At 44.0% G+C, this 27,689-nt stretch overlaps 1 long non-coding RNA gene across 3 annotated transcripts in view; it reads left to right on the top strand.

The window, feature by feature from the left end:
• Positions 1 to 4,491: 4,491 nt before the first annotated feature.
• LOC146766732 (uncharacterized) overlaps positions 4,492 to 27,689 on the top strand; it is a 38,769-nt gene continuing 15,571 nt past the window's right edge. For 2 of the 3 annotated variants that reach the window (XR_014957011.1, XR_014957010.1), the window contains exons 1-2: positions 4,492 to 7,012; positions 23,690 to 25,675. This is a non-coding gene — a long non-coding RNA (uncharacterized LOC146766732). The remainder of the gene's footprint in view (positions 7,013 to 23,689; positions 25,676 to 27,689) is intronic. The other variant, XR_014957012.1, reaches the window with a different exon arrangement.

The raw sequence follows: 27,689 nt of genomic DNA, 5'->3' as shown, positions 1-27,689 counted from the left end.
ATTTAGTTGACACGTAATTCCTTTCTATTTTTAATGACTTTATGTGGGAATAGCAGAATTTATTGCAACCCTGATAACAGACTCAAAACCTATGGAAAAATATTTGCTTTAACAGCAATATATATTACCAGGAAGTCTTGAAATTAATGGTTTGTTCTAAAGAACATTTTATGTTAAGTATGTTTGCACTCAGAGTGTTGGCTGGATCATTATGGTTCTGCTTTAGGAATGAAAACAAGTTTTGAAATAACGGTTTTAATGAAATAATAATTAAGAGGTTTTTATTCCCAAGCTGTAGGAGAAAGCAGAGTTCCCAAACACCCTTTAAAGTGTGAGATGTTCTGAACTCTGCAGCCAAAGCTGTGGGGAATGTGGGGAAAACTCCTCCATGTGCTGTTGATTTGCACAAGGCTTGGTTGGGCTCTGCTGAGAGCAGCCAGCCTGACATTTAGGATTTGGCACGGCCCGTGGGGAGCAGGGTGTGCCCAGCCCGGGCAGGGCTGCAGCTGCATCAGGGAGATGCTGCACATCCACAGCAGGATCAGCCTGGGATGTGGGTCCTGCCCCAGCCTCAAATTAAATCCCATTTTTCAGGCTCTCAGAATGCTTGTTACTATAGTACAACAACAGAATGTACAGAAGCTCAGCATCTTCCAAAATATGACCTTCATGCGATGTCATATTTCCATTTCCAATAGCAAAATGAGGAGATGGAAACATTTTCTTGTTCCTTGCCTTCTCCCATCAGGTTAGATTATTGTCTAGCTCATGCTAGCTGTCAGGAATCCAATCTCTATCTATGTCTGCAACTCAATTATATTATTTTTAGTATTTATCTATTATGCTTCTTTAGAAAAATCTAGCAGAACAGGGAAGAATTACATATTTGGATCATCAAATATTCATAGCAAGGCCATTTCATGACCCTTTCTATCACTTAGTAGCTAAAATTCATAATCTGTAAAATGTTTTCCATATCTTACATCTTTAAATAAAAGTATTTCCTTTTAGAAAGATTTTTTTAAAAGCTTGTTAATTAGTTGTTTGTTTCTTTGCACTCTAGGAAATCCAAACTTTGCATTTTGGTGCCATATTGCAAAAAGAAGGGGAAAAAAAAGTCTAAAACCAAGAAGTGAAAGCACATCAGCTGTTTTTGCCTTTCATTTGGGGTAGAAAGGCAAGCTTTAAAAGCACCCACAGTAATCAGAGCTCAACTTTTCACTTTTAATGAGTATAGATTCCACAGCCAAAGAATAAAATTAGAGAATAGTCCCATGTGCCCTTTTAGAAGTTTGAAGTTTACAGTCTTTTTCTCTTTTTATTGTAGGAAACCAAGAATCTGTTTATTATCTGTTTATTATAAAGCAAAAACACTTTCAAATGAAATGTCTTTGAATTAGAAAATACTAAACCTCAAGTTAAATTGGGAGAATTTGAGTGCACTGTTGAACTCCTGCCTTCTGTTAGCAGAACACAGGAGTTTCTGAAATCTGAAGGGAAATTGCTATAGGAGCAACTGTATTAGTAGTAAATTACTCATTCCTTAGAAGTCATTATATTCCTGAATATTGCACTCCAGTATTCAGAGGACCACAGAATGATTTGGATGGAAGGGACCTTAAAGATCATCTCATTTCCCTTTTTCCAGGAATATTTTATTTGCTTCAAGCCCTTGGGTTTGGTGTTTCAGAAGGGAAAGGTGCTTGTCCACAAGCAGATTGGTTGTGGTAACTCAGTTTTTCAGGTTTTTGGAGAAAGGCTTAATTCATTTTTCAGATAATCCCTTCAGTGATCAGTTCAAAATCTTCCAACACTTTGCACAAGGGTTACTGGAAAATGCTTAACATCATCTGAGTTCTGCCCATTTCTAGGGAAGCGTTGAGTCTCACTGGTATTGCAGTAAAATTATAATGTCTGCTTTCGAGCCCTTCCTGAAAGTGTCACATTAATCATATCAAGCTATCATATCAAATACTTCAAACTGAGAAAGAAGTGTCTTTCTGGAGAACAGTGAGACTCTACAGAAAGGCACAAATCTTTGCATTTGAAAGAAATCTGTTAATAACTCACAATCTTCCAAGAAATCTAACATTTTTGTGCCTGCTGGGTTTTGTTGTTTAATCAGTGCGCTGGTCTGTATGGGTTAAGCTTCCCAGCTAAATTATGAGCTGTAATTAATCTAAGAAATGCCAGCCAAAGCCCCCAGTTTGTGTTGAGGGATACCTGGGATCTGCAGCAGAGGAAGAATATACTTTATGTGGGGCTGGCTCATGGAGTATTTTACATTTAGCACAAACAGCTTTCTGGCTACTTTGTTGTAGAGATTGCTAATCTCCTTTAATTCCATTTCCTTTCCTCCTGTGGGCAGCTCTCGCACCTTTTGCAGCAGCTGAAGGGCTGTGAATCCTGCACTCAGCTCAGCTCCTCCTTTCCCTGGCTGGAAGGGGGGCTCAGGTCTGGAGCAGGCACCAGGGCTGCTGTGACCCAGGCTCAAGAGTTAATCTGATGAAAATTTGAGCGCGGCCTCGGCTGAGCTCTGCACTCACTGCGGTGTCGGGCCAGGGCAGGACCAAGCCAGCGAGAGTATTCTGGCATCAGCTGCTGGAGGTTACAAGAACCTTATGTATCATTTTATGTATTTTCTTTTCATGTGTCTATAATCAATTCCAGTGGCGAGGCCTGTGTTTTGGTTCGTGCAGCCAAGCCAGGCAATGGACTTGGCTCCATTTTCAAACCTCTTGGCTTGCTAAATGTCAGAGCCTGAGCTGGGCTCCTCTTTGTACTCCCATCTCACACAACTGGCCTGAGTTATGTGTGTTCCCTGAGAGCACAAGCACGGCCCAGGATACAAATCAAACCTACTTGGGTGCCAAACACAGAGGTCAGCGAAGCAAATATTTGTGTCTCCCCAAACTACCTTTCCTGCCTCCTGGCACAGCCAGGCGAGGCCCTGGCTGCACAGCCCTCCTCAGTGCCACGTGCCAAGAGCTGAAAATGAAATAGAGTAATAATACAAAGAGTGTAAATGCAGCAACAGTCTCTGATCAGGTTCCCCAGTGACTTACTGGATTCTTGCACCTAAGGGAAAACAAATTCTCTGGAAGAGGGATGCACTGGAGGTTTTGGGTTTGCTGCTTTTTGGTGATGTTTTCTTCAGTGTCCATTAGCTTAAATGAAGTGGTGGACAATAAAGACTGCTGCATACAAAAGTGATCAGTCCACCATGAGACATTTAAATCCCCAGTAGTACCTAGGAAACACTGAGGCAACACACAAAATAATATTAAATATATTATCTTTAGAATAGTCTTACAGGCTTTGCCTGAAGAGACTGATAGATGCAATCTTGCAAGAGTTTTATTGGAGTGTGGTCAGAGATGCTGTTCCAGTTGCAGCTGAACTGAGTCAAGAAACTATCAATCTCAAGATGAGCTAGCTAAAAAAAAAAAAAAAAAAAAGGAAAGAAAAAAAAAGCCCAAACAAATAACCTACTAAAAAGTATAAAAAGTACTTAAGCTAAGCTGGATCCCTCTGACAGAGCCAGATTTGGGAGTGTCCGCAGATGTGGTTATGAGGCTCATGGAAAAGGGTGGTAACCCCTAATGGGGGGCAGTGGATACACAGCTGTGGGCAGGCTGGAGGTGAAAACGTCTTAACCTGGCTCAGCTGCTGCTGGAACAGCCTGGGCTGTGCCCTTATTTACACAACACTGGGATATCTTAAGGGAGGAATTCTTAGATGGAAGAGCGAGCTGCTGTCCAAGTTCGCAGTGGGATGTGCTGCATCCCAAAATCTATGCATAAATATACATCCCCCAAACGTGTGTCTGAAGTGAACATTCAGTCCTTCAGAGCCCCAGCACATAATACTGGCTCCAGTCCCTCCCATAGCCATGGTGGTTGGAGCACGGGATGTTCCAAACAGCACATTCTGCTGCAGGAGCCTCAGCTGTAGATCTTGAGCAGAGAGAGGCTTCTATTAAATGCATCTGTACTTGTGTGTGTATTTGGTCTGTATCAGATTCTCCTTAGGTTACTTAAACTGCTTCCAGATTAACTCTCCTATGCCCCCACTGCTTCATTAACCATGTCCTGCCCTGCCACCCATCCAGCAGGATGAGACAAGCCTGAAGGGAGCACCGAGCCCAGCCTTTGCCCCATGGGAAGAAGGATTAATTGTTATTAATTGTTATGTTTTGTGTGAAGCACCCAGGCTGCAGATGGGGCTCCAGCAGCCTCTCCAAGCACGGGAGGGACGAAGGGCTGTGCTCTGCTGAAAGGTCACGGTGAGCTCACGCCGGAGAACGGCTTTTGGGCAGGACCCTCACTGGGTGGAGGGAGCTGCCTGAGTGTTCCAGGCTGGCCTGGTGGGAGGGGAAAGCCTGACCACACCAAAGGGATGAGGGGTGTGGGGGGAAATTGGATATGAGGGCTCCAAGCATTGGGTTGGTTTAGATTTGATGAAGAGAGATGGAAAGATGTGGTTTACCACATGTAATACCTTTGTTTCCATTTTTGCCCCAAGAGCAGCTAAGAAGCTGTGACGGGATAATGACGACACCAACTGTGCTTTGTCCTTTAGGGGCTTTTTGTCCCATGTGCTCTCAGACTCTGCTGCACTGCAGGATCAGGAGTCTGTGGTTGTGTGGATCACAGAGATCCTGCAGCAATTAGCCCTGGCCCACTCCTGAGAGTCCTAAACAGGAGGGGGACTGCCTGCCAGGCCCTGGTTTGCCACATGGAGCTCCATGCTTGGCTGAATTCTGCTGTGTCCAGGAGAAGGTGGGGAAGGGAAAATCCAGCATCACAGTACCCAGCTGTCCTTCAAGCATCTCCCTTTGGCTGCTGAGCTGCATTCAGCACCCGTCAGGAAGGAAGCTGGGCAGCACTGGGACAGTACCTTCAGGTGCAGCCATTGGCATCGTGTCCAGAGCTCAGCAGGTCTCTAAAATTCACAACATTTGGCATCTGCGCAGTCTTATAAACCTACATCCCCTCCATGGTGGAGTGGTCCTCTGGTATCGTCCTCCTGTTTAGGAAAGGGCAGTCAGTCTGTCTGTGAGACAAAAATCTGGGAGTCTCCAAATTTATTTTTTACTGTTATGAACCTCCATGGCATCAGTTATTTTTTCAGAGGGAATGTTTAACACTGCTGGAATGGGACGCAGGAAAAGAGTGAAAATCAGACTTCAAATTTTATATTCACTTAAAGTTTTCAAGATTAAGGTTGTAAATTTAGGGTTGGTCTGGTATTGCTGAAGAGCATGGATGCCCTGTGGAAGACCTCACTCTTCCCACCTGGAAATCCTGCCCTCGTAGCCCCAGCAGTCTGGGATTTTGTGCTTATCCAGTACAAAGTGCAGTTGCCAGACCTGCCTTTTCTGGCTGGTATGTTTTAATAAATAATCCCAGATAGTTTTGGTGATTCTTAGAAAAACTTGTGTCGTTCAAACCTGCTGCACTACAGGACTTCCTGGCAGTGCTGGGCAGGACCAGGGGCCAGAGCCTGCAGGGCCAGCGAGTGAATCACCCTGGTCCTGCTGGGGGGCTGTGGGACCTGCTGGACCCCGTGTCCTGCTGACAGAGGAGGATCCCCTGGTATATACAATTTTATAGGATCAGATAGTCACCAGAGTGGCTTGGGAAGGGCCAAATCCTCAGGCTGTTGGGAAAAGCAAACTATCAGGATAAAGCAGAGGCAGTTTCTTTTCTCTGCAGGGTGTCAAATGTATGTAGTTCTTGGCAGAGGCTTTCCCAGTGACCTTAGCCTAGTGATATAAATTTTAATTGCAACTTTAAATGACGCTGGGACCAGATGGGCGAAGACTAAAGGAACACTGTTAGCTTTGCCCACCCCCTCTCTGTCAGAGCTTTGCTTGGAGAGTATGGAGAAAGGCTCTAGGAGAAGCCTTAGGTCAGGAGCACTTGCTTTAGGGGTAGCAGCAGAGCAGGAATACGTCATTCCCATCACTTTGTTTGTATGTGGTTGTGAAAATGGCCTCAAGTTGCATCAGGGGAGGTTTAGATTGGATATTAGGAAAAGTTTCTTCACTTTTAGTGTGGTCAGGCTGCCCAGGGCCGTGGTGGGATCAGCATCTCTGGAAATGTTCAGAAAACATGGGGATGTGGCACTTGGGGACATGGTTTAGCAGTACTGTGTTAATGGTTGGACTTGATGATCTTAGAGAGCTTTTCCAACCTCAGTGACTCCCTGATCTTGTGGCCAGCTCCAGTGCTGGGGCTGTGGGACGTGTTTGCTGCTGCCCCAAAGGACAAACTGGGCTGTTCTGCCATGCCACAATACCATTTTCCAGAGACACAGGAGAAGCCCTCTCCGTGCTGGTTAGCTGCTTTCTGAAGTAGCTGCTTCCAAGGAAAATGAAAGATTAGGAGCTTTGGGAGAAGTGGTCGAGCATCTAATGGTGTGGTGAGCAATTAATCCACGGCACGGCTCTCCCTTTGTTAGCATTTGTGAGGCAGGAGGGTTTCCTATCCAATGGCACGCTTTGAAGGAATGGGTCGTTTTTATTTCATACCTAAAATTTAATGGTGGTTGTAGCTAATTTCACACAGCAAATTAGACAAAATACTTGAGCTACTTCCACCGTCTGAACTCCACAACAAATGAAAACAGCTTTTGGGAGGGTAACTTGAGAGGGTTAAATGTGTCTCACCGGTGCACTCAGTTTGACAGGCTGATGCACTTTGTCTAGATGATAGATATGAAAAACTAATATCTCAGTTTTCAGAGGGGGTTCTGAAACCTGAAATCAAAACCAGATGTGCAGCAAAAAAGAGCAGCGTATATTACAAAGTGTTGTGAAATAGCCCAAGGGAGGCAAGTAAGCAAAAACAGCCCTGTTCCTTAGCAACCTGCAAAACAAAACAAGTAACAGCTTGGTTGGCATCTGACGGGGCAGGTTTTGGTCTTTGCAGTGGAAAAGAAGACTGGAGAAAATGTGGAATAATTCTGGAATTTTTAGTGACCCGGAAACACCTCTGTTTTCACCAGAGTGGGTACCTGATTTCTCTCCTAGCCTGGACCTCCTGCCTGTAAATGCAGAGCAGCTGAGAAACGCGGGTGTGCTCTTCTTGTCTTCCCCGTCCTGCTGCGGATCGTGGGTTTCCCTTTCCTCCCTGCTTTCCCTCTTTCTAAAGTCAATCATACCCATGGAAAGCAGGTGCAAAATGGAAGCGTCAACTACCAAATCAGAATTTTGAAGGTTTTGCACAGCTCTAAGTCATGGAATCCCTGAATGGTTTGAGTTGAAAAGGGGCCTTAAAGCTCATCCAGTTCCAACCCCATGCCATGGGCAGGGACACCTTCCACTAGACCAGGTTGCCCAAATATGGAGGAATATGGGATTTGTGTGTAGCAGTGGAAAGAAGTGTTCAGTAAGTAAAAAGTTAAATACATAATTAACAATTTCTAAAAGAGTATTTAAATCAGTTTCTGGAAATGGTGCTGCTTTTTTACTTTGAGTTCATTGAGTTTCTTAATTAAACTAGTGCACTCTCTCAGCCCCACAAATGAAAAGTTCAGAGCTCAGATCCTAAAATGTTCTTAGCTACAGTTTAAAATTCAGTCCTGAAAGTGAGAGAAGCCTTTACTCACTTGAATGGCTGTGATGGTGTTCACTGAAAAGCCCTACTGGCACAACTGCCTCCATCCAGAGAGTGGGAAATTCATCCCTCTGAGCAGCAGCTGACCTGCCAGATGTGTGATGGGATTGGGCTTCCAGCTTGACCCTGAACCAGCTTATTCTCCACTACAATGTCCATCACAGCCATTTGTTAAGACAGATCTACTGGCATTGCAGTCTGGGTCAATTCTTTCTGAGAAAATCCTGTCTCATGTAGGAAGTCATGGGGTGTTCCTGTAATCAGCCCGGCTCCGGGAGCTAGGGCTGGAAGTGAAACCACAGCGTGCCCCGAGGTTTGTAATCAAACTGTGAGAGGTTGCCTTTGTGATGGAGAGGGAAGGTGGGTGGATTTGACTTGGCTCAGTTATTTTTAGAGAGGTGGAGGCTGCCAGGCAGTAAGTTTTCATGTTTTAGGGGTTTGGTTTGGTTTGGTTTGGTTTGGTTTGTTGGGGTTTTTAAATTTATTTTTAATTTTAACAGAATAAATTTCTTCTTGAAAATGCTGTTTTGGCACCAAAATCAGAACTTTGGGGGAAGTTGATCTTGATGAAGTTTTCAACGGAAACACTGATACTACTTGAGATTGAGAAAGCAACTTTCATTTTGACTCCATGTTTCAGAATTCAACTCTTTTCAGCTTCTAAAAATTACTACGATATTAAAGATTAATTATAGATATGAATGGTTTGACATTATCAGACAGGGCTTCTTAATGAACTAATTTTGATCCTTTCACTAAAAATAACTCCGAGTTTCCATCCTGCAAAATACTTGACTATTTTGCTTTTCTCTCTGGTTACAAGAAAAGTCTACAAGAAAGATGGAAACTGTATTTGCAAAGGCTTCCCACTGACAGGGAGTAGGGTTGGATGGGATATTGGGAAAAAATTCATCCCTGTGAGGGTGGGGAGGCCCTGGCACAGGGTGCCGAGAGAAGCTGTGGCTGCCTCATCCCTGGAAGTGTCCAAGTTGGACAGAAGTCCATCTTCCAAGTGGAAGGCATCCCCTGATGATTTTGGAGGTTTCTGATTCTGTGTTTGCCAGTCTACTCGTTTTGCTGATTGCATCCACACTCGAAGTAAGGAGAGCAGTAAAAGCTGTAAGTGCAGCCCAGGTCAAACGTGGCCACTCAGGCAGTGCAGGTGCTCTTGCTGTACATTCCTTTTTCTAACTGTGGAGAGAATGTGGGCGTGTGAGCCATTACCAGTGCCTGAGATCCACAGTGTTAATAACTTAAAACCATTCTTTTCAAATTGCAAAGGCTTTTACATTGACTTGCATTGGCCAACGAAGTCCATTAGTGTCTGATTAAGAGGTAATTAGTGGTTAAGAGTTACAGTCATTAGTGTGTCTTACCCCTCTCTGTAAATCACAATTGGCAACTGTGGAATTCTTCAGCAGCACATGGGGCAGGAAGGACAGGGCTCCACGGGAATGTTTGGGAAGCGACTGTTCCTGGTGGTCTTTTTGCAGGGTTGGAATAGAGGAACCCATCTGTGGTGAGCAGCTCATTACAGAGAATGTGCTTTGAGAAACCAGCAAAACGGGGAGAGATGGCAAATCTAGAAGTTATGGAATATCCATGGCCTTTCTTTGGAGTCCAAAATGCGCTGAATTCACTGCAACCATGCCTGTGTAAAAGCAACTATTTTCTCTCAAGGCAGCTTTGTCTAAACAAAACATTAATATGCATTAACATTAACATTAACATGCACATTTTATGCAACGGGACCCTGTAATAATTGTTACTAGTCATCAAAAATCAGGTAAGGAGATGCTCGAGGCTGTTGTGCATTAGCTGTGCTTGTGCCACTCCCATTTGAATGTCGAGGATTTTTTAGAGTGGAAGGCTTAAGGATGTGGTGATGGGTCTTCTTATCGTGCATTTGAAAACAAAATATTTCTGTCCTTAAAAATCCTGTTTAAGGGATAGCAACTCCAGGCACTCTGTGATACCAGCAATTGCCTGCACTTCATACTGGTGAACTTCAGCATCTTTGGTGATACAGGATCACTGATCCTTCCAAGAAAGATGAGCCAAGAGATACCATCCCTCATGACTCAGTGCACCATTATTTATCAGATTAAACACCCCAAAGCCGGATTTGGTGCTTCTCATACCTGTCCCATCTGTGAGAATGCACAGAGATGGACAGATGAGAAGCTTGCAGTCACTTTGCAGCTGTGTTTTGTCACAGGATGAAAGTGTGCGAGATACAGATCAGATACAGCTGCTGAAAAACAAACTGAAACAAAGAGTCTCACAAAGAGAAGGGCTGCAGCCAGAGTTCATAAAAGGGCTCTATATGCTTTCCCTTGCAATAAGCCTTTATTCTCCCTGGCTGGCCCTTTTAGTAATCGTAAGAAAAAACCTGACATCTCTTTTCAATAGGAAAGAGGAACATTTATTTTATTCCTAACGGTTTTAACAAACCCCTCCATGATGAATTATATATTTATTGTAACTGCATGCTCCACAGCCACTAATTCCTGCAGTCTCTTTCCAGCTGAAAGCTCCAATGAAAGACTTCCCCAGACAAAGGCCAGAGGATTTGAGCCATGGGCTTTGTAGTTAGGTTAATTCAGTTACTCTGGAGTCTCTGTAGTGGAGATTTAGCAGGCCAGATGAGTTAAGAGTATTGTAAATGTAGTTATAAAATATTTCAAAAATAGTAATTGTGGGGCCATGTGCCACAGCTTCCACTAGCTTCCTTCCTTGACTTTTACTTTCTCAGTCTTCCCCCCAGATATGGCTTATCCTCTCTATCAGTATCCTTTCTTCACATAACACTGGAAATTACATCTAAAAACGCAGCCATGAAAGATTCTGAGGATAAAGATACATGTCCATAGAGGATAGGAGGAAAACAGGCTTCCAGCTGTGAGCAAGGAGCCGACTCCAGCTGATCTAGTCCTGTTTTGTGCTGGGAAATAAGACCTCATAAATAAAATTTCACTGGAGAAAGACCTGACACTCTTCTGCAGCTAATGGAAACATCTTAAAAGATTCTGAATATAGGCCAAGTATGTGGGTCAGTAGAGAAACTACTATTTATATTTGGACCTGCCTATGAATACAGTAAAACATCCAGCTGTTGAAAACACAAAGAGAAATTGCAGGAAAGATTTTTTTTTAGGTATAAAATGCCAAAGACGTTGTTAGGTGATGTTGCTGTTAGAACTGCAACTTTCCTTTCATCCCCTGTGAATTCAGTGGGCAGCTTTTTGAAAGTTCCCTTTTGGCAAGGTTATCTTCAATCTGGTGAGTCAAAAGGATCTGCTCCCTGAGTGAAAACCGTGCTGAGCCACAGCACAAAACCAAGATGGGAAATAACAGACACCAAAAGTGAATTTTGCTATGGAGATTTAAATATTTCTACTGAGTTTTGAATTCTAAGAATTATCTCTCTCTACTTGCTGGCTTGTCAAATCCACTTCTGTTTGGGAAAGTTCCCAAATGTAGGTTAGAGGATCTCAGGAGTTTTCACTGAGTTTGACCGTGCATGCTGCAGGCAAGATTTTGAAAAGCCTGAGTTCCTTACCCACACAGCACTCTTTGTAAATTATTCTAGCCTTGTAAAGAACATCTGTTGTGGAATTTAGGATGTGATGCATCCCTTATAAAAAGGGAGAAGGGGGAAAAGGTTGCAGGAGTCACTGAGGCTGCAAAAAGGGTGTTAGTTTTAATTTCACAAAGAGTGTTTGGGGAGATTAGGGTTGAGCTCCATTTTGGAACAGGTTAATCACTGGGAGTTTTCTGTTAGTGAGGTGGACTTTGATTTCCATCAGAGCTGTGGGGTCTTTCTTGTTCCTTGTTACACAAATGTATCACACTCTGTTCTCTACTACATCCACTGATGGAGGACAAAGGCTGTTCCAGCCAAGCTGGGCTGTAAGTTTATGTGTTTTTTTTTTCTCCCTAAGTTCTTCTGTGGTCCAAATCTATAAGAAAACAGCCAGTGTGTAATTCTACACTCATAGAAAATTACTTATTTTTTCCCATAAATGCAATTTAGACAGTAATTTGAGTTAGCAAACTTAGAAGGTGCAGCTGGAGAGGGAAGCAGAATGCCCTGTAGAAGGGTGTAGTTGAGTAAAAGAAAGCTTTTCCAGAGAACACAGGGGCCTGGAAGGGGAGAAATTGGATGTGAAACTTTCCAGAAAAGGCCAGAGGGCAAGTTTATTGCAGGCTTTAGCAGCCTGTATTGTGCTGGTGGCTGGAGCTCCTGCCGATGGGCCAAATTTTTCTCCCTAACTCCTGATGCTGATCTGTTGCTGAGCTTAATATACAACTTACCTGTAGCTGTACAGGTGTGGCCTGGTGGGGTGTATGAGGGGACAACTGAAAGCAGAGTTAAATTCCTGGTATTTAGATATTAGATCCATCTGACAGTCCTGGAGATCTGCAAAGAAACCTTCCGTGGGATGTTAGAAACAGAGGAAATGATGTGCAGGAGAGGTCAGGCCACCAGAGCGAGCTGACAGGGTGAGAGCAAGGTCCCAGCCAGGAAGCTCCAGTCTGCTCCCGGCCTCAGTGCACCCCATATTTCATCCTGCCCCGGGGAAGTGGAAGAAATGATTTCATAATCCCTTGTCATGGGGTTGGGCACGCCGCAGGTCATGTGGACAAAGCCATTTGTTCAAGTAGCTTGACTTGAGGACTCCTCAAAAGCTGTTGAAATCTCACGGCCTCTCATTCCTCAAAGGAGTAAAGTCCAGCATCCAAACTAAACAGGGATGGCTCCTTCCCCACTGAATCTTGAGTGCTGACCAAGACCTGCCTCCCTCTTCTCAATGGGGTCTTTTGTAGCTGAGAGATTTTGCTGCTTTTTCCACAGCATCCTTTAGGCAGAATAGGCCAAGATGAACTCAAAAGTCATCTTTCACTCTGAAAATTTTCAATTATCACAGCTTGTCAAACCTTTGAAAAGCAGAAACATCAATAATATTTGGTGTTTTGGCGGTTTGGCCGAGTCCCTCACTGCTGGTGTTGTTGTTGGTGTGTTGCTGTCAGTATTTTGTACTGAACTATCTAACAGCTGTCTTGGCTTCCTTCCCCACTAAAACAACTGCTGCTTCACAAAGAACACAGATAATTTTGTCTTCCTTGATATTAACAGATCAAGAGAGGCCTTTGCCAATAAAAACTCATCTTTTATTTTTGCAGTCTGAGAGAGATCCTTAGTAGAATTTGTTGTTCTTTCATTCTGTACTTGGAGACCAGTTGGCATCTAATCTTTTCATTTCAAGTGATGCTGAGTGGGTGGGACATCCAGGAGGGGGATGAAAACTCTCACAAAAGAATCCCAAGTTAAAAGCATTTTAACCCAAAGGCAAAACAAAAAGCCCTGCACAAGGCACCAAAATGAAAGGGCTTGTTTAAAGGCAGAACAGTGACAGCACAGTGTTGGTCTGGGCTTTAAAAGGCAGTGAAATGTGAGATGCTGCCCTGGGATCTGTGTTCACCTCCCTCCACAGCCACACATTCCCTGTGTGGAAAGGGGAATGGCATCAAAGACCAAGGGGGAATCGCTGCTGCTCCTGCTCTGAAAGCCAGAGCTGGAGCAGGGTGTGCAGCACCCACAGCAGGACATGCTCCTCCTGCCCTACAGAGCCCCTCTGGGTGCTGCCAGACAGGGTCTGCAGAAGTGGGCATGGAAATTCGCAAGTAATGGCAGTAGGTTGAAGGAAAATTTTATATTTGAGTTAGTTTTGAGGTATAAAATAGGGACTGCATTTGGGAGGTTTAATGCCATTAACATCAAATTCTGGAGGACGAGCCCTCCAGAATGGTCATTGGGGATTTTAGACAGTGAATCTCCCAGTGTAAAGAGATTATTTGGGTCCTCTGAATAATCTGCTGAGCACCTTACAGACTCCATTTGTGAGAGCTGCTCACTCTCCAGGGAAAAAAACTGAATTTGAGGTCAGTGAAGTGAGAATTTCACACAAACCAATCCCAGCTTAGAATTCCAAATTCAGGGCTTAGCATTGTATACATCCGCATGCCTCATCATACATACATACATACATACATACATAAATGCCCCTGGTATATTCAACTGTGAATTTTACCTCTTGGAAGAGTTGTTTAGAGGTTATGACTTGCCAGTTATCTTCTTGCAATCATGATGGCAAAAAGGTAGCACAGCAGTGAGGGGAGTCTGCTGGTTTCAGAGTGGCTAGGTAGGTAAACAGCAGGACTTCTCACTCCCACATACTATGAGTAATTTGTTTTTTAAGAACTGAAATTGACCCCAAATCAGAGCATATGTACCACACTAATGCGTTGTTGAAGAAACTGAAGGTTCATCATTTGAATTTTCTATAAAATGTAATAAGATGGAATTAAGTGGGGAAAGAATCTTATGTGAAAGATGTAATAGGTTATTTTTAAGGGATTACCAGAGGGCACCTGGACAGTATTACCTGCTGCCTTCCTGGGCTGTATTACCTACTTGTATGTTTATAATGGGTTGTTTCTTTACACCTGGTGTTATTTTTGTGCGCCTGGTTAAGATGCCTGCCTGTCACATTAATGTTTATTTAATGACCAGTGCTGGGTAGCTAATGAGCAACATGCAGATTGTGTGATGTAATCTGTGTGAGGAGCAGTGTGTGTTAAACTGAGTGTGCTGGTCACCAGCAGGTCAGATACCACACAAAGGTTGCCCAGAGAAGCTGTGGCTGCCCCTGGATCTCTGGAAGTGTTCAAGGAGAGGTTGGACAGGGCCTGTGATGCCTTGTCAAAGCTGACCTAGAACAGAGGCTGGATGGAGTTACAGAATAAAGTAGGGAATTATTAGGAGGCCTCAGTGGATCCACCATGTGCAGCACCAGAGCCCAGCCAGGGCTGCACCCAAATGACCCAAAATGGTCCCAAAATGCACGAGCGCTCCCGGGGCTCTCCCTGGGATCAGTTCTGCTCCATTGGCACCTTGGAGTTCATTGTCCCATTCCAGCTCCAGCCCATCAGTCCCACCCTGCTTGTTTTTCTCTCTCCAGCCCACGGTGTTTGTGCTCCTGGGCTGAGATTTGGATCATTTGTCCTTGGTGCCCAGCTAGAGAAGGAATTGTTTTGTCTCCCTACTCTGAAGAGAGCTCAGCATCCCCTAATATGAAGCCCAGACCCACACACTAAAGCAGCACAGAATGTGAAAAATATAAAAGTCAAAACCTGAGGTATCACTTGGAGTAACCTGAGATAGTGGAAGGAGCCCATGCTCATGGAATGTGATGAGCTTTGAGGTCCCCTCCCACCCAAACCAGTCTGGGATTCTGTGGATTATTTTCTATAGACATTTATAAGCACTCAGAATAGTTATTTATTTCTTTATTTTGCACCTTCCAGGGAGTAGACCAGGGAGGTGGTGTAGTCACAATCCCTGGATGTGTTTAAAAAGACACTGGATGTGGCACTGGGTGCCAGGGTTTGGTTGAGGTGTTGGGGCATGGGTTGGACTCGATGATCTTGAAGGTCTTTCCCAATCTGCTCATTCTGTGAATTCTGTGAACTTCATCCCTCGGCTAATGGATCCTAAACCACTGAGGCGCATTCAGAATATCTCCTGTGAGTCTTGGGTTAGAAACATTGACTCATGAGAGGTTTTAAGGGTTGAGTGGTTTGAAACAAGCTCAAGAAATCTAAGACAAGGAAATTAAATATACTGAAACCTCTTTGTTCCAAAACCCACTAATCCAAATGACTTGGCTGTATGGTGATGTGCTATCACTTCTGCCACTCCCGCTGCCATGGCCATGTTTTGTCTTAAATCAAAACTTTGACTTTAAGGAAAAATAGCAACACAAAAATAAAAGCAGCACTCTGGTATGTCTGACTACTTACTAATATTAGCAAACATAACCTTGAAATAGCATCACTGTTCCTAAATCTGAGCACTGTTCAAGTCCAAAAATGCTCAGATTAGTGACGTCCACTGCAATTTTCCTCCCCCCAGCACTGTCAATAAGTCTTAACCCAACCTTTGAATGTATTACTTGCCTCAAACTGCTGTTAGGTAAATGAATAATTCTGTGATGCAGGTGAGGGAAAGGAGCTGGGTTTCTGAGTACGTTCCCTTGGACATTTTCCAGGCAGCAGATGTATGTATGGCCTAATTTAGCTGTTTACAGATTTTCTGCTGCAGGAGTTTGGTAATGCATCTTATACCTATAGGTGGAAATGTATGGAAAATCTGGACACTCTGGGCTATTCTTCAGCTCATGAAGTCATCACAGACCTCAGAACCCAGCTCCACCTCTAAAGTGGGGTTCATGGTTTCACAGAGATGTTGGAGATACAAGGAAATTGTACCTTGGGAAATGAAACATTTCAAGGAAGCACATTTTCAGCTACTGAAAAAGAGAGCACATCCTATTAAAGTTGTGTTTGTACAGATTTTGAGGAAATGCTGAATTGTGTTACTTCATCTCCAGAATGTCTTTGCTCAGTCCAAGGAAACAATCTCTAGTTGTTAACTTTCATCAACCATGTTTTTCGTAGTGTTTGTGAAGTAATTCTAGACACCTATATATAGAAAGTTATTTAGGATTTAAAAATTACTATTTTTCCTTGTGCTCTCTCCATCAGCTGCGTAAATAGATCCAGAACATTGCTAGTAAAATTAGAAGGGACAGGCAGAGGAGACTTGGTTGTGTCTGGATCAGCTGTGGTTGATGTCCATGGTGGGCTCCATGGGATGACAACAGAGCCCTGCTCCCACATTCTTCAGTGTTCCTTCAGAAACAGAATGTGCTCATTGCTGTCACCTTCCATCTGCCCTGGGAGACCTCAGGCTCTCAGGAGCTCTAAGTCAGTCAAGGATTATAAACAGGGTGAACATGATAAGCAAGTCATGTGGTTTTCTTTACAGTTTTATTCAATGCACTCCCAACTTTGTAGTCCCATTTTTTTCTGGAAATTGGCAGAACTGATAGTTTCATTAAACTGAACAGTTTTGGTAACACCACTGACTGGTAGACTCTTTATCAAAAGAACCAGGTAAAAGTACACTTAGTTAAAAGTACTTTAAATATAAATGGCCAGTTCTCACTGCAAAAAGAGACAGCAACTGGCACTTGTGCTCATCTATTGTTTCTACCCTGCAATATGTAAAAATTATGAGGTGCTTCATTTCAGCAAATGCCTCTTTCCAATTTCTGTAGCTTGGTGATTTTTTCCTGCATTGGCTTTAAAGTCTTGCATCCCTAAACAGAGCACCATGGGCAGCCATGAGTCACTGTGCAGGAGCTAAATGTCAAAGTTGAACTGGAGTTTACTGCCACAGTTGGTGTGAGCAGTGTGACTGGTGTGTCATTCCCATAGCACGGATGTCTGGGAGCGCCGGGCGCCCCTCTCGAAGGAGAGTGTGATTCAACAGAGATGCCACCAAAAGCACAGCAGCCTCTGCCTTGATGATCTGTAAAATGTGCATTTCAGAGGTTCAACAGACCGTGAAAACAAACGTGGTGACCCAAACTGATCTGTGGGGCAAGGTGCCCCCCAAGGCAGGAGAGGGGCCGTGTCTCCAGCGTGACTCCGCGGACGCAGCCCCGGGGATCCCGTGTCTCCCACAACAGCTGAGCACGGAGAACTCGGGGCTCAGACAGGAGGTGCCATGCAGGAAGCTCTGCTGGGCTCCCTCCTGCAGCCTTGCACTGGAACAGAATGTGAAAATTGTCTGTCTCGGGGCCTTGTCTGGCCTCTTCTTAACAGAACCTCTGTAGCCTCAATGGGGAGAGCCAAAGAATTCTGACAGAAAACCCTCCCCTGCTCCTGTGTTGGGAAGTAACTTCAGGACACTTGTTTTGGCTCATTCCCTGCCCTAATGTCACCCCTGCCATTGTGGGCTTTCCTTCTTGCGACTCATAGCATTGAAAATAGGAGCAGATGAAGGAGTCACTGTGACTTTGCAGAGACTGGGCTCTTTCTGCTCCTGACCTGCCCAGGGAGTCCAATAAATTCCTTCAGTGTGCTACCACTCTGCTTTGTCTTCTGAAATCAGGGAGAACATTTTTGAACCATTTTGAGATCAATGGCTGAAGCCAGTTGTTCACTGTGAAGTGCAGACGAAGTAAAAGAGGATATGTTAAGAAGAGGAAGTTAAAATATGAAAATGAAAAACAAAATGCAGAAACAAAAATTGCAAGTATTCCTTACTACTTAAATTGAGACTTCTTGGAATAATGGATCATCCTTTCCGAGCTCTAAGCAAGTATCAGATGATGGCTGTAAAGAGTTAATAATGGGTTAGACCATGAATTTGGGATAGGTTGTGCCACTGTGATGGGAACTCAGCACATTTTGATTTCTTGGGGCATTAAAGGTACGCAGCATCTTGCAGTTTGAATGTTAGGTTTTTCTCTTCTCTTATCTGGCTCTAAAACGTCATTCCTATTCAGAACAAAAATATATAAAATCACTTTACAAATCCCAACAACTGAAAAAATGCCCTTTTGGTATTTTTAGGTATTTTTTATGGAACCTTGTTTATAGAACATTATTTATAGATTTTTTTTTTTTTATATGCTCCTAGCTAACCTGGGCCCTGCTGGGTCTTTGCAGGAGCCTCTGCACTACCATAACACATTCCTGGGAATGTCAGCATTCCTCTGCAGAGGTGTCACTTCAGCAAGGACACCCAGCTCAGGAGGTACATATTGTCCTACATAATGTGCTGGTGCCGAGCCTGTTCCAGTTTTAGTAATTCCCCTTGTCTACATACAGCTTGAACATTATAGACAAGGATTCATTCTCCTGCTCACAGTCTGTAATACTTCCTAAGGACAGGAGGGGAAAACTGGGAGCAGGGACTCATAGAAATCTCAGTCTGTGGAATGAAATTCAGAGCAAGAAGGGGAGTTGTCTGTTGCTAAAATTCCTCAAATCAAAATGAATTAACCAAAACTTTTTAAATAGGAATGAGAGAAGGTAGGACTCATGGTGAGGAAGCATCTTGGTAGCAAAAGTCTGGAGGATGCAAACAGCAGAGATCTGGAATTCTAAAGTGTGTTCCAAACCTGGCCTTTCTAAGCACCAGTGGTGGACTCAGCTTGGGCCCAGTGTCCCTGGCCACTGAGAGGTGCCAGCTCACAGTCCCAGCATTGCTGAGCAGCTGCTCTGTGGCTTTGGAGGCTGTCGGGATATTCCATCGGGCTCGGAATGTCACACTGGCTCTTTGGGCACTCCTGGCCTAAAAGAGCCAGGCAGCCCTTCTGGGACAGAGTCCTTTCCACAGACTCAGCAGGAGCCAGCTGTCATGACACCAAAAAGGCTGGGAGAGCCATGGCTCATGGAAACAGGGCTTAGGTTCAGCTGAAAGAGGCATGTCTGAGAAGCAACTTTTCCCAAAACTTGAGGAAAGGTCAAAGCACATGGAGCTGGCACTCAGAGACAGTCCTACTGCTCATAACTCATGTAATCTTATCTGTACAAAGCCATTCCCAGATTTCACCTCCTTTCCAGGACAAACTGAAACTACTTCAACTTTGTGAAAATGCCTGAACATCACACTTACCTTATTGTAGACCACTGACACTTTCACCTCTGCCTCATCAGACCCTAAAAATAACTGATTTTTGTCTCCAAAGCCTTGATATCTCTCCAATCTTTGCTCTTATTGCTTTTGGACCTCCAGCTCTTGTGAGTCATATCTGCAAATTACATGGCTCGGGTTTCAGTGGTGACCATCTCAAAGTGGCTGGTGGAAAAACTCACCATTAGTTTATGGGGTTTTATTTGGTGAGGCTTTGCCATTTCTCTTTTAGTTTTTAAAGACATTTAATTGTATGTTGGCATTCAGGCCCATTGTAAGGAAAACTTTTCTCTGCCAGCCTTGGAGGCTTTATTAACTTAAGCTGTCTTTGAAGGAGAAAGAGGAGTTTTAAGTCCTGTGTGGGGTCTGCAGGTAACAAATAACTTGAGGAGTGTGGCAGGCAGAGCAGGGGTGACAGGCACAGGCAGGGACAAGCTGTGGGAAGCACAGAGATGCCTGCAGCTCTGCCAGGAGCTCGCAGGGACACCCAGACAAGATGCACTTGCCATGCGGAAGGTGACACAGGAAACATTACGTTTCCCGGAGCGGTGGCAGGGAATGACAAAGAGTGTCCTCTATGAGCTCAGATGTACAAAAAGGAAAGCATTTTGTCAGCTGCAGCTTCTGACAGAATGACGATTGTGGGCTTCTGCATTCAAAACCAAATTTGCTTAAATTGGCAGGCGGCTCCTAGCGCTGCTGTGGAGAGTCCTTCCAAAGCCAGAGCGAGGGAATTGACACCGTGCTGAAAACAAGCAATGAAATCACCCGGCTTCCTTCCTCCGAGCCGGGCTTCGTGCCGGGCGAGCCCAGGCCCGGGCGCGCACAACGCGGCCATTGCCCATGGACGGGCTGGGCTGGCCCAACGCTGATTTATGGCACACGTTCTGATGTGTCATGCTGCAGGGGGAAAGGAAAGCGGGACCGGGGTCATGAACAAAAAAGGAATTCGCTTATCCAATTTCCGTCTCTTTCTGAGTCCGATTGGAACTCGCAGTTGTCAGGCCGTGTTTAAGTCTCGTCTTTGCTGACGCCTCTTAAACTGCGGAAGGTCAAAACCAATTATTGTTCTGCCTCCGGGGACTTTCCTTCTTCAGAGGGACCTTACAGTGGATATTCTCTGAACCCTTTCCCTTCCAATTAAGGCAGAAAATTCCTCTTTTTCAGGGTTTTCCAAGGGGCGAGGGGGACAGAAATCAGGAGACTGATAGATTTATCAATAGCCTTGAAAAACAAAGCCTGTATGTCTCAGGAAGCTTGAAGCCTAATTCCTTTCAGTGACTTTTCTCACTCTGCACTTTAAATCTGTCGTTTCATTACACCGGGAATGGAAAGTCCCTAGTTTTCCCAGGCTGCACATTTCCTCTGTTTTTTAACCTTCAAATACCACATGGATTTATGCCTCTGATTACCTGCTGGTTAAATTTCTCATGTAGATAAAAATGCTGAAGTTCTGATTTTGGAAAGACTTTACAGCTTTATGGACTTAGGGGCATTAATACCTGAATTAGCAGCTATAGTCTGACTAGTCCTGAAGAAACCTTCCAGGTCTTCAGGGTGAAAAAGAAAAACATCCTGAGATAGTTTTTGATTTTTTCCCCTTTCCTTTCTATTTTGGACAGCACTGTTTTCACTTTTATTGACAGTCTTTCTTCTTCTGCTCCAATCCATTGATACATCTAGAGCCTGGGTCAGCAGATGGATTTTTAAAAATTCATTTATGTATCACATGCTGCTGTACTTGCTCCTTTATCCATTGCAGAGGTTAAATCTACTGCCTCCCCTATATTTTTCATATACCATTTGTTGTGGGAGAGGTGAGCAGCAGAACAGACAGAAAATAATGTCTCCTGCAAGAGAAAATCAGATGTAAGGTCAGGGGAGGGAGGCTGTGGAGGAACAGTGAGTACAGGAGGCAATACTTTGGTATTGCAATTGGTACAACATGTTTCAAAAACACAGTGTAATTGTAATTTGTATCAGGATGAACTGTTGAAACCATAGTGCAGGTGTGGGATGTAACCCCTGCTCCTCACCAGGTACTTCTGGGTTCTGTAACTTCTTGGGTGGTTGCTGGCCTGGCTACACTGGCTGGTCCTACAGAAATACTGGATTGTGGACAATATTGAAGGAAGTCTGTTTTTCTGGAGCTGGCAGATTTAAGACCCTTGATTAAATGCATTCACAGCTTCTCTGCAGAACTGCAGAGCTATCATGATGTGATTATAGGGCAGCTGTGGTCTGATGGACTCGGAACTCAGAAATTAGGAAATATGAATTGTCTTGATCTGCCACAGTCTGTTTTGTGAGATCCCGGGCTGGTCACTTAAAATATTTTGGCTGCTTCTTGACAGACCTACTTTGGATGTTTACTTTTTTTAGAGGACTCAGCTCACTTCCTTGACTGTATTGCCCACAGAGAGTGTGGACTGACTGGCTGAGATGCTCAGGCTCCCATCCCAGACACCTGCATTCAATCAGATAATGGGGCTCATGAGTGCCTTTTGGGGCTCATGAGGCCAGAGACTATTTGCAATTGGTTTATAAAGGGTTAATCTATCCAGAATGTTTTGATCAGTCATTCCCTACCAAGCTGAATAAGTTTAGGGGGTACTGATAAATGACTTGCCATTTGCTGTTCCCTCTGCGATGTGTGTGTAACAAGAGTTAACCAGGTATTAATCCTTTCTAAAACATTTATAAATAAAACTTGAATACCGAGAGTGGCTGAAATCCCCTCAGGTAGGACTGAAAGCAGAGGTGCAGAGCACTGTTCTGTGACACTGCCCTCAGCCCTGGAAACACATCTGGACACACATCACAGCAGCGGTACCCAGAAATCCTTGAAAAGAATGATTCCCTTTTTACCCAGAGTAAAGAAAATCATCCAGCTCTAAGAATAACTCGCTAATCTCACCCCACCGGAGCAGCGCAGGGAGCGGAACGGAAATTTCCTTCCCAGCTGCTGGGAGAGCCTGTCCCCAAAGAGGGCTTTTCTTTTGGTAAGGTGCCTCCTGTGCCGGGCTGCTGAACCAGCCTGAATCAGCACGTCACCCTGGAGTGCAGGAAGATCCCGGTCTCCGCCGCTGAGTCACATGAATAACTGGAATAGTTCTGCAAAGCAGAATTAATTCCCAGAACCTCTTCAGGCATATACCAGCAGGCACATGCTTTTTGCTCTGGCGTTACTTTACAGCTCCGTGATGGAGTGGAAGGGACACTACTGATATTTCTAATTGAGATAAAGCAGTTTACCTGGTGTTAAGAGTGTTAAATCTTAAAAGTTTATTGTTGACACTCTCCTGCTTCCAAGAAGATTTAGGAATAAGCCAGGACATAACAGAGCTATTAGGGTTAAGCTCAAATCAACTGTGCAATGACTCAGAGCTTGTAGTCCTTTCAAACCAAGTGCTGAAGGAAGAAGCTGCTTATTATTAACTGTTGAGTAGCTCATGGTTTGTGCAGCCTGTTTAGCCAGCAAAGAACATCTATGGAAACTCTCTGGGGGTTTTGATCTATTATACTGTGAATAAAAAGTCTGATTTACAAGAAAACCAAATCAACAGCACTGAGACTGTGGTTTAGCAAAGTCCTTATAGTGGGTGATGGAAATTTGGGCAGAGCTATGAAATTCTCTGTAGAGCCTTTCAGTAAATGCTGCTGGTATGTTAAAGAAATGAACTTATCTGAAAGAGGGAAGCGAAGGAGAAAAGCTCTGTAGCAACGGTGGGATCCAGGTGTTGCTCCAAAAATGGACCAAGGTGGCAAGCTGAAATAAGGAAATAGCGTGATAGAATCATAGGAAAACAAAGAGAAGGTTGGTTAGTGGTTAATGAAAATTGCTGAGATTTTTTCCACTTAAGTTGTATTTTGTTATCTGAATAATAATGATAAGCTGACCAGGCACACAGGAGAGGCATTACTTGTACTTCCACCTGTTGTTCTGGAATACATCATTAATACAGGATAACCTGTTCTGCACTCCAGCATCAATGATGACAGGAACTGATTACACAGCTTTGATTTCTGCTCTTTCTTCATTGTTCTAAAATATTAAAATCAAAGTTTTTGCCATTTCTCCAGAAAAGCAGATGTGAGGTTACTCTTGACCTTTTACTTTCAACAACCATCACAAAAAAAAAAAAAAAAAAAAAACAAAAAAAAAAAACCCCAAAACAAAAAACAAAACCACAAACATGAAATCTAGAAATTCAATGCAATTGGGAAACAGCACTGAGGAAGAGCTCCAAGCCCAGTGTTTAGAATCTGGATGTCTGTACTTTCTTTATGTTTTGCCCACTGATGAGCTTGTGCCACTTCCTTGGGCTCCAGGTCAGTACCTTTCCCCATGGCATATCCAAAATGAACCCTCACTAAACCCAAACGTTATTTCTGACATCTGTTGCTTGTTTGGATGGCAAAATTTGTGATAACAGTCGGAAGAAAGTAAACAGTCCAGTAGCCATGGAAACCTCATATCGTTTTTTCCTGTTTCTTTTTCTGCTTTTTGCAGTGAATGAGTTGGTGCTGGATCCAGCTGGAAGGCAGCCCGGGAGACGGCCGTCCCCAGCTCAGCCACAGCAAGGGACAAACCCTGCCCAAAGCCAGCAGCTTTCTCTTTGCACACCCCCACCAAAGGACTTTTTTCAGGGAGCAGCTTGTTCAGGAAGAGTGGCTCAGTGCCTCAGGAAGAAGGGTGGCCGTTTATTCCCTGGTCTCTCTGGCTATGGCCAGAAAATAAAATAACCCAAATGCACAGTAATGTATCGTGACTCACATCCACATGATTCAGCTCTTTCCCCCCATTCCTGCATCCCAAGCAGGTGGCCTCACCCAGACAGTCTACAGGGAACAGTCCTTGGACTTTGATGTATTCCAAGGCATCATCTGGGAGAGCTGGGACAGGCCAGTGCCATGTCAGGAAGGGTTCTAATAGTGACACACAGTTCTAACACAGCCTGGGAGATCATGGATTGAACTGTGCACTTCTCCTTCTGGATTTGCAGTATAGACACAACCTCTGTGAAAGCTGTGAACAGCGGCCTTATGGTTCAAACAACAGATCTGGCTGAGCAGTAAAGCCCAGTTTATGTTCCAGAATGGAGCAGGACAGGTATTTATTGTAGGAAAGCCCCCTGAGTACCATAGTTAGTGGAATGCTTTTTCTATCAAATTTTACAACCAGTTTACAGAATTCCACAGAGAAGATTGTCAAGATGCAATCTTAATTATATTCCAGTCCAAATCTCTGTGTGGCTGCTAAGTATGTGCAGTAAGTATGTCTCTAAATGGACTTGTCCCTGGTCACATGGGCACTGTGTCATGCCAGCATTGATATCATCACTGGATTATCCTTGTTAGCACTTTGAATCTCTGTAATTCACTTTGAAGTCTTCAGAGAAAGAGCTGCATGGGAATATTTGGAGAGCCTGATTCAGTTCTTAATTGGACTGACTCACATTGAGTCACCAGGATATCCATTACCTGCATCTTTAAAATCCAACATGGAGATTTTAAACAGATCATGGAGTCGTCTGTGAGGGAATCAGACACCCCCAGCAGCTGCTGAGATTCCCTAGGATTGGGAAATCTGCTTCCATTGTAGAAAGTGCTGATTCCAGTGCACCAACCAGAATCAGCTCTGGCAGCTCTGGCTGCCAAGTCATCCCTTTTCTGTGCTCTCCTGATGCCTGGATGACCAACTGCTTGCCAGGAAGCTCTTGGAACTATCTCCTCCTCCCTGGCTGCTGCATCACTGGCATCTCTTACACACACAGAGCCCACACACCCACACCTCCCCCTCCTGCAGGGAGCACTACCAGAAACAAAGTTAGAAACGCAAGGAGCATTCTCCTTTTCATTTCTAGGAAAGGCTTTTTATTCCATAAATGCTCCTTGAACAAAATAGCAAAATGCAGCGAGTAAGGCACCTGATGACTAAAATAATTCAGGTTGTGGGAAGCAGCAGGATTTGATGTTGAATACAAATCTGAGTGTGGTTCACTTCACCCAGCTCCAGCCATGTGAAGTTAAGCATTCAGCCTCAACAAGGCACCCAAGTCCTGAGCTGTTGGCAGAGGGGACAAGCACCAGAGCTGACTCATCCTGCCTCACTTTGTTCTGCTGGGCTGGAATGAGCTGTCCTTTGAAGTTGCTTCCTAATACCACTTCCTAATACTCAGCAAAACATGTAGAGAATCTGGAGAGGGCAGTTTATTGATGTTAGACAGTTGAAGTTAGGTAAGATAAAGCTAACACTGATTCCATGTGCTATGTTCCAAGGACCACACGTCCATAGGATCACAAATTCCATGATTCTGGCTGCCAGCAATGGTTCACTTAACCTTGTTCCAGTCTGCCCATATACTCAGAATGTCTTAGCAACCTTTTTTCTCTTTATAGGTGGCATTTGTAGCAGATTTTTGGCTCATTACCACTCCTTTTGGAATAGAAAAATGGAGACAGCTACTCTACAGACCACCTTGGGAATCCCTATCCTGTAAGTGTCTTTCCTAGGGGAAAAAATGTTTTGTTCATTCTTTAGTAATAACAGCACAGAATGGATGGCAGAAGAGAGAATGAGCAATTCCAACTTTTAGGAGAATGAAGGGGAAAAAATTGGGCCACTCAGTCAGAAAATTAAACTTTGGCAAATTTGCACAAACCCTTATCTGTTCTAGACCTACTTTACTTTTCTTTGAGGATGTAAACCCTGGCTTCATTATGGGGCTGCTGAAATTTCCATCAAGTAGATTCAATATGGGACAAGACTTGCAAACCTTTGTTTGATGCAGTAAAAAAAATCCCTACAGGGTATTTGCAAAATTGGAGGTAAAGCACTAACGCCACAACCTTACCTAGGGTGTGATTTTCCTTTTTCATTATGATAGATTAAAAGTCTAAAACTAAGAAAATGAGCTCTTAGCCTCACTAAAAAAAAACCCCATGAAACAACGTAAGTGATCTGTGACAACTCTCTCTGAGCAGCAGATTTGATTTGAGAATAACTGTGAGCAATTAAATATTGAATATAATGAGAAGAATATTTTCTTTGTGTTTCTTACGACATTTCTTGGTTAATTATATCATGCATCTGTTGAATATGTAAAGGTTGCTGCTAAAAATGTTCCACTTCTAAAATTAATAAAAGTATGTCAGAGAAGGAGATGTATTGTGAATAATACAAGAAATGTTACAAATAATGACGACTATGGAGCCAACGGGCCTACTCCCACAGGCAGAAATTATCAGGGATGAATAAGAACTGTGGGATGACAACTGTAGTACTTTTAATCTTTGAAAACACTTCACACGTTTTCACCCTAGAGACACCTTGAGCCAACAGCAGAGCAGAGATGCAGGAGCTCATCCTGTGCTGTTACATCCAGCAGCCCTTTGTGATGACTTCAGCAGGGCTGGGATCAGGCTGTGGAACTGGCCTGAGGCTGAGCTGGGTGTCAGGGGCAGGATGAGCTCAGGTTTCTGCTCTCCTGCTCTGTGCACTGTCCATGAGAGCTCAGACCACTTCCATGGTGTTACCTCTTAGCACAGGAGTGATTGTGCAAATCACTCCTGCCTTCCAGAAGTGACAGGGAAGGTGCCACCGTGCTGGTGAAGACTGCACATGGGAAGAAGTAGAGCTTTAAAAATGAAAGATCCAAATGAAAAAGCACAAAGATGCAGAGGTGGCAGGAGAGGAGATGAGTGAGGGATGCTGAGAAATGGTGCCTGGACCAGCTGGGTGGGCAGTAACTCCTGGGCCTGGCTGAGCTTTGGGATCCAGAGCCTTGTGGTTATGTCAGAGCAGACAAGCAGGCAAAAGGATCAAGTCAGAGAGGTCTCATGTGCAGGAAATGCAGCAAGGAGTTCATGTGAACAGCTGCATTTCTCTACACGTGCTGTGTCCAGTCACAAGCACTGCACGACAGAGCTGTGGTGTAATAGCAACAGCTCTGAGTTTCTTGGAGGAACTGGTACAGGGTGGGACTGGGGATACTTCCAGTTAAGAATGGCTGGGTCTTCCCCTCTGGGTTAGATCCATGGATATTTTTTTCCCTGAAATAACCCCTTTCCCTTCTTATGCATATAGAGACCCTGTTCTTACTGACAGCAAAGGGAGTTTCCATTATATTTCTTCAGTTTTTTCTGGGTATTCACATCTTAGTCTGTTCAGATATCAGAAAAGTTCTTTTTAGGACTTGTTTCTTAATAAATGTTCATCAGAACTGGTTTTTAGTGCCAAAGTGATGTGCTTGCTCTGTGTGTCTCAGTGAGAAGGGGAAGGTGGGCTGGCAACTCCCAACATTTCAGCAGGTTCATGGTGACTGCCTGGATACTCATTTTCCCTTTGGAAAATGGAAGTTATCTCACTTCCCTTTTCCTGAAGGCAGATTATTTTATGTCTACTGAAAACAAAAGCAAAGCATTGAAGCCATTATAAAAAAATTCTTCTACTCTTGGAAGTTCATTTCTGCCCTTGTGCTGAAGGTTCCTGGTTCCTCTTGGTGCCAGTC

Source organism: Lonchura striata, chromosome 8, assembly GCF_050655825.1.
Source record: "Lonchura striata isolate lonStrDom1 chromosome 8, ASM5065582v1, whole genome shotgun sequence".
NCBI classification, from domain to species: Eukaryota; Metazoa; Chordata; class Aves; order Passeriformes; family Estrildidae; genus Lonchura; species Lonchura striata.
Note: the sequence above shows the minus strand (reverse complement) of the source record. Positions and strands in the feature narration are given on the sequence as shown.